The sequence below is a fragment of the Papaver somniferum genome, unplaced genomic scaffold (genome assembly GCF_003573695.1).
Source record: "Papaver somniferum cultivar HN1 unplaced genomic scaffold, ASM357369v1 unplaced-scaffold_16, whole genome shotgun sequence".
NCBI classification, from domain to species: Eukaryota; Viridiplantae; Streptophyta; class Magnoliopsida; order Ranunculales; family Papaveraceae; genus Papaver; species Papaver somniferum.
Window position 1 is genome coordinate 495,920 of NW_020625486.1, and position 10,627 is coordinate 506,546.

The following is a 10,627-nucleotide window of genomic DNA, read 5'->3' on the forward strand; positions in this document are numbered from 1 at the left end:
TTTTCTGTTGTTGATTGAGATGATCAGGGCCATCTCTACCATTTTAGAGGCTTGGGGCGAACTTTCCAAAAAGGCCCTTTTCTTTTTACATACACGCGCATAAATCTTACTGATATAAAGTAAAGAGATATTTTTGGTAGGAGACCCCCCAAATTACTTAGTTATCCTCATTTTTTACATATTTGCAGAAATGCCGTTGTTTTAAAAATAAATTAAAATTTTAAATTTTTTAATGTATTTCAAAATATACACCGGATTTTTATAAAATTTATATATTTGAAAAGCTCTTTCAATTACCTACTTAACGAGTAAAAATAAAAATAGTAAATTTTTATTTTACGTAAAATATTTCATTGCTTTTATATTTAGTATTGTTGGATGAATAAAATTCAAGCATGTGCGTCGCACATGTGGCCTTACTAGTGATAAACAACGATTAATTAATTTAATTTTCCCAATGAGACACTTCTTCGATTTGTTTTGTCGTTGACCCTTCATATCTGTGGATCTCATTACTATCCAATATATAGTCTCCCATTTTAAGAGTTTTGATTGTTTGTCCTTCTTTGTTCAGCAACCGTGATATATAGCTAGGCAAAAGGGTTGATAACTTGATTGTGTCTTATCGGAAAGATTAGTTATTAATGAACAGCCCCAAATCACCTTATAGAGATTAGAGAGTGAAACATAACGTCCCAAAATCCATGCAAGTTAACATGTGAAAAAGAAACTAGTGTTAGAGAAGGCAGAATTAACTGGTCCCAAGAAAAAGTTGAAGAAATCGAACAGTCACAACATGCAACTCCGCATGAAAATCTAAGATATATTTGAAAGGTCGTTCCAAATTTTTCGCCCAATCATACAGTCCATTACAGTAGGTTGTTTGCATCTTTTTTGGACCCCTCAAAATTTGGGTCCTAGGGCGGTCGACCATCTCGCCCTAGGCCTAAGAAGGCCCTGTAGATGATAATGACGCCGTGGAGATGAAAGTTGCTGTCAATATAGAATTATAGATGGACCGAGTGGTTGCTGCCATTATTGACCGGAGCTCGAGCTATGATGAGTTTGTGTTCGACGGAGAAAATAAATATGGCAGTTATGATGGTAACGGGAATTGGTTGATGAAAAGAGGCAGGTGAGAAATGATGATGTCATTGGCCTGTCCAACATGTACAAATCAGAGGCGAGCACGTGTTCGTATGGTGGGGCTTACCTGCTGTCCTTGCGAGAAAAGAAAACACGCTTCTGGCACAGGTTGACGCGTTTTGGAGAAATAGAATGATTTATTGCAAGGTGACACATTGAGGCTGGATAGGTTGGTAGTGCAGATGAAGAATCAAAGGTTCTCAGATGATCGAACGGAAAATTGAATGAGATGTGTCCTACCATAACATTTTTTGAATGGTTCCTATTTCACCAAAAATTTTGGGCCGGTATGAAGGGAGGGAGTCCCTTTTATGGCCAATTTTTTGTAAATGAAGAGTAACACAAATATTCAATTTGATGAAAAGATTGGAAATTTTCATGTCCATGGTTATTTTTCACTAGATAACATTGTCCATCCCTTTTTGTCCAATTACCATGATTCTTTGTGTATCCGATTTTTTCAGGGGTATAATTGGAATGTAAACTAGAATATAACATATCTAAAAATCCGTTCTTTGGAATTTTACAAATTTTATCTCGTTGGAAAGATTTAAAAAAATCTACGCAATGAGTACAAACAATAATATCAAATTTATAATTTTTATGAAAAATCCGAAGGTGTTTATCTTTTTAGGCACAATTTTTGAAAATTAAATGCATAGCCATTATGCAAACTACCACAAAGGATGCATAATTATGCATCCATATTTTGGTTTATACATCAATTATTTTCCGTTGCAAATAATAAAATGATGTACCCCTCTGTTTCAGGAAAAGTGACACTTTCACTTTAGGCACAATTTTCGAATATTGAATGCATAGACATTATGCAAACCACCACAAAGGATGCAAACCACCACAAAGGATGCATAACACGTTATGCATCAACTAAGTTTCCGTTTTCAAGAAAGTGATAGTTTCTCTCCGTTTCAGGAAAATTGATACTTTCATCCCGTTTTAGAAAAAGAGATACTTTCACCCCGTTTCAGGAAAAAAGAGACATTCACTTTTTTAATTTGGCCTATTTTTAGGCAAAAATGAAACTGTGGAAATATTTTTTTTTTCTGAAATGGTAATAGTATATGCCTAAAAATATCATTCTAACAAAAAAGAAAATGAATAATGAATTATGGAGTCACCACAAAGGATGCATAACAGTTTATACAGTCGTATTTTGATTCATGCATCCACTAATTTAGTTATACAACCACTAAAACGATGTAAATGGATCAAAAATAACATTCCAACAAAAAAAAATACATAACCCTTTATCCAATCAACCGTGTTTTGTTTTTCTTGCGTGGATCCTCCCTACCTTGGGAGCCGAGTTGTAGTTATTAAAATCTCGCCCTAGCCAGTAGCTAGGAAAAGAAAAGAGCATGTGTCATTGTAATCTTGTTTAGTCCGCCTTTGACCACAAGGTTTAGAGGAAAAAAATCCTAAATTTATTTCCCTTTCCCATTCCCGTTCTTCTTCTTTCTCCCTCCTTTCTTTCCCACTGTTTCTCTGCTAAGCCTAGGTAAAACCACCATCGCCACCTGGTTTCACCTTCACCATCACCTTGTTTCTGCTACCTCCATGAAGACCAGCACATATTCATGTACTTTAGTATTTGTGTAAACATTTATTGATTAAACAAATTTCTATAATTTGCCTAAATTTTTTTTTATGGTCTATGGATTAAAGGTGCTTATTCGATTCGGTGATTGTTCCAAAGTTTAGCAGGTAACTTCCCCTATGGAGCAGCAGGTAATCCTATGTTTAATGTATGAAGGAAATCTCTTTTTGCAAAAAAAAAATTAGGATCAGTCGGTCAATATATTTCTTTTATTCTGATTTTGATTTTGTTTTTTTATGAGCTTTTCATTTTTCATTTTTCATTTTGATTATGGAAATCTAAGTTTCGATGGTATAAGTTTGATATTATGGGAATTACTTTTATGTACCTGATATATTTTATGCAATGAGTAAAAGAAAGATGAAATTAAGGGTAAAAGTGGAAACTAAAAATTGCCGCTTCAGTTACTGTTGCTAAGGTGTGTTCGATAGATAGAAGATGTATTTCAAAAATAATATTACAATTATTATGTTGTAGAATCTCATTTGCTATGTGCAGTACATATAGCGTATCCCCGTACCCTTTGGAATTTAGAGATTTAGCGTGTCCCCTCGAAACCATGTCTGTCGTAATCGAGTCTCTTGTACGTGTCTATGCAACATAGCTGTGCAGTTTCAAACATGGACTGTGGACTTCGTCGCTTTAGAATATGTGGCAATTAGTGTATAATTTATTAGTGCATTAATCATTTTCAATTAAACAAATGAATTCAGGGTAAAACAAAGCTTCAAGCCTTCAGTCTTTGCATCTGTTCAACTAATTGACTAGTGACTACTATTGGTTTTCCAATGCGGAAGATAGAAATGGAATTTTGGGGGTGAGTTTCATTTCTTTTCTTTTTTCGATCCTGATCTTGAATTTTCTCCATTGAAATAAATCCTTTTGTTTTAATTGTTCCGGGGTATGTGAATGTTCTCAGGGGTAGAACTAGAACCGGTAAAACCTTACAGGCACAGGTACAATGAATCTTTGGGAAGGCTCCGCATTTCTCAGGTAAACTTCTTGGAAAAGTTGAGGTTGGTTCCAGCCGTTTAATTTCCTAATAGCGATTCAATCAAGCATATTCTTCTTCTTTTTCCCGACGACTGTTCGTCTATATTGATATTAATTCTTGCAAATGTAAAAACTATACCATGCAACATTAAGCGATCAAAGTAGGGGTGGCTTTGTTGTGGTTCAATGTAAAGTAGGGAACAAGGATGCAATTTCTTTATGTTCAATCAATGATGGATTGCAAGTGTTGAACATCGAGTTGGAGAAAACGAAAAATGTTGTTGTCCTGGAGGTGATAGGCAGGAGAAATGCACATCTGTCTGGTTTCTATCTAGGGATTAATGATAGATGTGGTAATAAAGATTACTTTTCTTTCAAATTTATGTTCTTGCATGTTGGATTATTCTCGTCCTTCACCACTCTATCCAGGAACAAATCTGAAACCCTAGATTTGGAAAATTTGAATTTAGATCTTCAGCTAATTAAAGAAAAATCAATTTTGAATTTCAATGTTTATGTTCGTTTATTTGCTTCAGTTTTTTTTTTCCTGGTAATTTGTCTCTATCTAGCCCTCGTATAACCCAATTTTAGCTTCGCTTTTTTTTTTTTTGTTTTCTTTTTCTTTTTTGTTTCAGTTTCCATGGGGAAAGAGAGAGGCAAAGGATTACTCGCAGGGAAAGTGATAGGAAAAGGATTACTCGCAGGGAAAGTGATAGGCAAAGGATTACTCGCACAAAAGAAAGATAAAAGCCCCCTGAAGATAGCGAAATTGGAGAAAGAGAGAGGCAAAGTATTACTCACACAAAAGAAAGATAAAGGTTCCCTGGCGAAATTGGAGAAAGAGATAGGCAAAGGATTACTCGCACAAAAGAGAGATAAAATCCCCCTGAATATGGCGAAGTTTGAGAAGGAGAAGCGGAATCTATACGAGCATCTAGAACGTAAGGCCGAAGAAGCATAAGTTAGCGATGAAGTGTGGAAGAGGCTCCATTTTAGGGTATCTGGTTGTGAAACTTTAGCCGAAGTAATCTATCGATTGGGTTTCCAGGTTCCAACCAATTTGGAAAGCAAAAAAGAGGTTAGTCGCAGATTTTTTCTATTTTTGATTAGAGATATAACCGTATTTTGCAGTTATTTTATTCAACTGTAATTCAATGAATTTTGCTCTTTTTGCAGCTAGGAACAATTGTCAAGAAATAAGACGCTTTCTGTATCCTGATAGGAACATGATGCTCGATCCATATGAACGAATTGAAAGATGTCAGAAACTAAAAATTATTAACAGTTGGAGCTTGAAGGTCAAATAGATCTTTTTATCTGTTTTGTTGGTTCTGGTGAAAGTTCTGAAGTGGGGCATTTACATATATTTACTGTTTATTCTACAACAAGAAACCTGCTTTGTCTTTGTGTTTGTGTTTGTTTACTTGTTTTTTTGGCATCGGATTTGTTTGCTCTTGACCTACCTATTAAAATCAATGTTCTGAAAACCGGCCCGGACCCGTCGGCAGAAGGTGAATCGGTGACCAAATCACTTTTCTAGGTTGATTTACCACTAACGCAGGAGTTTTATTAAAAACCGTTCTCTTTCCTAAACCCGTTTGACCCGGCCGATGGGCCGATGAAAATAAGTAAAGTATATACTACAGATTGAAAATGACCGTATTACCCTAATTGATGAAAATAAGTAAAGTATATACTACAGATTGAAAATGACCGTATTACCCTAATTGGAAATAAGTGAAATAGAAATTATGGAGATTGTGAAAATGATCGGATTACCCTGAAATGACCATATTAACCTAATTGGAAATAAGTGCAATAAGAATTATGGAGATTGTGAAAATGATCAGACTACCTTTTTCGAAAGCAAGTAAATTAAATATTATACTATCCTTACTGGAAAAAAGTGTAACAAATACTATGGAGATTGTGAAATTGACTAGACTATCCTTATCGGAAATAAGTAACCTGAATATTACGCGTTGTTTTGCAAATTTTTTACTATGAACATTTTGTTTTGCACCTATGTTATGAGTGAAGATTTTTCCGAAGTGGAACTTTGCTTTCACCTTTTTTCTTACAAAAATTTGATTTTTCTCATTTTTACTTTGAAATATCAATTTTCATCTGTCTAAGTTCATCCTCATCACGAAGTTCTATCCCTCTAATTGGCAGTAAAAAACAAAATTTTAAGACATTTTTTTCGGAATTTTGGTAAATTGCCAAAATATTCTTAAAACATGGTTCACATGGACGAGTAATTATTAGTATGGATGAATCTGGATTCACCCAGACTTAAACATAAAAAATAGCGAGGATGAAACTGGATGCATCCTGATGTAAATTAAAAAAAAAGTATTTGAAAATGGGTAGGATGAAATTGTTTACATCCTTACTATTTTTACATTCTCGTCCATTTAAACAGTATCAAAGTTTTACATGTCTTTTTCACCTAGAAATTGTCGTTATTCGGTTAATTTACCAATTTTGTGAAATTTTTATTGGTTGTAGATATGTTGTCCAGACATGTTTAACAATCTTGCGAAAAATCATGATAATTTAACCGCATGAGAGGTTGACGAGTCTTCTACTTGATAATAGTTAATGTTTTATATTTTGTCTGCAATTTTCTTTTTGAATTTTTTTGTGCAAGTATCTCTTTCGCATGTATCTTCAGGGACACATCTTGTTGTGACCTTGACTTCTGAAATCTACTCGAGAAGACTTATTATTACGAAGGGTAACATAGGTCGAGACTCGAGACTAATAGTAATAGTAAAAAATAGGATAAAGAAAACATCTTTTCATACGGACCAGTAAGCATGGGGTTTTGGGTAGAGTGAGACTGGATGGAAAAGCAGACGTCTCGTCTGGCCTCATTCTTGTCAGTATCGACCAACCAAACTCTAGGGTCCTAGAATATACGAATAATAGAAAATTAGCTAGATATTTAACTTATCTAGAAAACTACTTAATTTACACAAGATTTTCGTTGATCTTATGCATTGCCTGATTTCCATCTATCTTTCGATACATAGATTGAATCTTTAGTCTTGGCCATTTCATCCATATAAAGTTTATGTGTGAAAACTTTTTCTTTCACCTTTGTTAATTTGTAAATTTTAATCCCCACATTTTTACAGTTCTATGTGTCAACTATATCCACCTTAGATTTCACCCTCATTCTATCCCATCAGGGAAAAATAAGGGATCCGCTTTGAAAATGAGCCAATAAAAATTTGACACATATGGGTGTAAAATTTTTGGTGTATAAAATCGGTAGATTTTCAGCATTTTCGAATTTTAATTCATTTTTTCCTATCAGAACGCAAGTGTCCTCAGAAGTCAGAATACATAGCAGAAAAGACTAGGTAGGGAACGTAGTATCTGTCTGTCCCACTCATTTCCATGTGATGAACGATTTCCCACGTAAAGTGTTTTACACGTTAAATATTGGTGAAAACACATTATCTTTCCTATACATCCCCCCAACCCCCACAAGCATGAAGCACCTTAAATATACGGTAAAAAACACATTATCTTTCTCTAGCCCGAAAACGCTACAATTGGAACAAGATGTGCAACTGACATTTGTTTTTCTGACTGTCAGTCCCTTTCCGCTCTTTTCGGCCTCTGTACTCTGGAAGATTCTACAAGGACCCCGGATCGATGCGACATGAAATTATTTTCGCTTACGATTTCGATGTATAGGTGCAGGTGACTGTCAGTCTCTTGTCTTTTCATTTTCGAGAAATATGTCCTATATATATAGCCAATAATGTAGATAACGGTGGGGTGAGAAATGAAGCAAAAACGCATAGTCGCTGAGAGTCCGAGACTTGAGAAATGTGTCGTGAAAAATTTAGGCACAAACCAGGATTGAATTGATGATTTGATGTGAAATTAGGGTAAGAAAAATAATTGAAAATATAGAGACGAACAAAGAATTTAACATGGTGGTTCGGTGAGATATGCCTACACTAGTACATCTATGGATGGAATTTCGTAGCTATCCTAAAAAATCGGTGAATGATGTATTGTGGTGATCACAATAATCTTCAACGGTTAGCTAACCTAGAACTCCGTATATTTTTAGAGTTTAGGATACATGTATTCGGTGTAGTTTATAAATTGTATACCCTATTCTGATAAAAACTTGATATGTCATATGAAATTCCATATTATCACATAGTTCCATGTGAAAATTCAAATTATCACTTGTTTACAAGGTGAAGGATCAAATTTTCACCTTTTTTTTTTATCTCGCGTGAAAACTTAAACTCTCAACTAGTTTTTGTGTGAAAAATCAAATTATCATCCTATTCTAAGTTAACAACATCATTCAACGATGCTACAAATTATGATTTTATTCTCCTAAATGGAATTGAGACTCGTTAAATATGTGTTGATATTTAGGATTTTATCATGGAAAAACCTTTAAAAAAAGAATGAACACAAAAATAACATAGTTTGAGTCCAATTTGGTGCACACTCCTTTAAAGAGTACTCTTTATATAGAATAACTCTTGGATAGAGCTTTCAGAATATATAAAGTTTGCGAATTTTGGACAAATGGTTCACAAGATAAATTATTTTTTAATTACTTGAAACTGCTGACATCATCATGATTCATTTTGGACTACACTGTAAATATTAGGACTAAATTGTAAATCATGATCCGTACAACACTTTGGATTACACTGTACCTAGTTAATTCGGGATGTACTAATCCGTATTTTTTGACTCATTTTTGGACTAAATAATTGTTTTCCCAAGCTGACGTCTCATCTTGAGAGTATGCACCAAGCCAAGACACCTACTAAACTCTGGAGTCTTAGAGAGAGTGAAGTAATGAGTTGTTATAACTAGGGACAACAAACATTAGACATAAGCGACCTGCATTTTTCTCATGTGATTTTATGGGTCTGATTCCTAGTCCAGTCTAGTGTTAATTCTTACCTCGCAATAGAAGTGCAATTGTGCAAGATACAAGGATAAAGTATCTAACATTTCAAAAATAGGTGGAAAAGAAATTTTGCAGTAGCACAAGACGTGAAAAAACCAACTTTCACTCATACCAAGGGGATCTAATTTCCCCTTGTAGAATATTAAATAAGTGTATAAACACTCCCTCCTTCCAAGTTATGGAGGGATGTGTTGGGTTTACTCTCTATGGACCCAACAGTCTGGTGTCCCCTTTTCAAATGGGGGGAGCTAGTTAACAGTTAACTTGTTAGGATATAACAAGTAAAACATCTAGGAGATGTTTATCTTCTTTACTTGTCGTGAAGAAATGAAAGAGAGGCAGTGTAGAAAGAGAGTAACTGAGGGAGAAAGGTGAAGCCGCCGGTTTGGTGAGATTTGAAGTTATCTTGAAGAGAAGAAGAAATGGTTCTTATCAAAGATCCGTTTGGTTCGTTGTGGTGAAGATTGTTCCATCAATTTCCACATCTCTTCAAAGGGGGAAAAATCTGGGTTTGTTCAAACCCCAGTAGTAAGTAATCTTACTCTTGCTATTATCAAATTGATAGTGAATCTCATCTGATTGGTGAATGAATTCTTGATTCATCCTTAGGGGTGAGTGTAATTAGGAAAATAGGTATCCAACTTCTATATGCACCTTGAAGTTGTTGTAATCCTCAAATTGGGAGAATTTGTGTGTAACCCATTATTTTCATAGTGGAAGATTTTCCCGTGGTTTTTTACCCTTCACCTTGGAGTAGATTTTCCACGTAATTGCCGGTGTCATGTGTTTGCTTGCATATCGTCATAGTTGTATTATTTACGCATTTTCATTACTTGTGTAGGTTTTATATTGCGTATAACGGCTCGGATTTTATAAGTCTCCTCCAAAAAGTGGTATCAGAGCTTTTGGGTTGAGCTAATCTTGTGCAATGACGGAAGATAGTACTAGTAATAGAATGGTCAATTTGACCGGTGAGAATTTTGTGATATGAAAGGAGAAGATAGAAGATTGGTTATATTTTAAATATCTTTATGGTCCAATAGAGAGTAAGGGAGTGAAGCCTGAGAAGACAGAAGAAGAAAAATGGTGTGTGACTAACTGTAAATCAGTTGGTTTTATTCGTCAGTGGATTGATGATGGGATTTTTCATCATGTGGCTTATGAGAAACTAGCATATTCTTTGTGGACCAAGTTAGAGGAGATATATGATCAACAGCCTCCTTGTGCAAAAGCTCTTCTATTCAAAAGGCTTGGAAAGCTGTGCATCAAGGAAGGAAGTTCAATGGCGCAATATTCAAATGAAATGAAGGGTATTATGAATCATCTTAAATCTATGGAGCTGACAATTCCTGAAGAGATTCAATCTTATTTGTTTCTAAATACTTTACCAGACAGTTGAGAGCCATTGAGAGTTATTCTGCTTCAGACAGGAAGTTGAACATGACTGTTGCAACAAACAGTTTGTTGAATGAAGAAGTTAGGAGAAGGTCATTAGACTCATCTCATTCAGAATCTCTTGTTACATAAAATCGGGGTAGAAGAAAAGAAAAAAGACAAATTGGTCGTATCAAGTCAAGGGGTAAATCAAAGTCCAAAAAGGACGTTGAATGTTGGAACTGTCGTATGAGAGGAAAGAAGTGTAGCACATTGTACAAAACACAATTAAAGGTGTTTAAAGGTGATTTGAATACTATTAACAAAGATTCAACCTCCGAGTTGTCCAGGAGATGTTTATCTTCTTTACTTGTCGTGAAGAAAATAAAGAGAGGCAGTGGAGAAAGATAGCGAGTGAGGGAGAAAGGTGAAGCCGCCGTTTTGGTGAGATTTGAACTTATCTTGAAGAGAATAAGAAAGGGTTCTTATCAAAGATCCGTTTGGTTCGTTGTGGTGAAGATTGTACCATT

General features: G+C 35.0%; 1 long non-coding RNA gene across 3 annotated transcripts; it reads left to right on the top strand.

Annotated features, from left to right (window-relative positions):
- The first annotated feature begins 2,533 nt into the window (after window positions 1-2,533).
- LOC113337461 lies at window positions 2,534-5,168 on the top strand. Of its 3 annotated transcripts, none has more exons than XR_003354266.1 (6): window positions 2,534-2,746; window positions 2,833-2,895; window positions 3,478-3,581; window positions 3,684-3,757; window positions 4,393-4,835; window positions 4,934-5,168. It is a non-coding gene; the product is annotated as an uncharacterized LOC113337461 (long non-coding RNA). The 3 variants fall into 3 exon arrangements; XR_003354265.1 differs by having other exon boundaries at window positions 2,619-2,665; XR_003354264.1 differs by having other exon boundaries at window positions 2,534-2,895.
- Window positions 5,169-10,627: the final 5,459 nt, after the last annotated feature.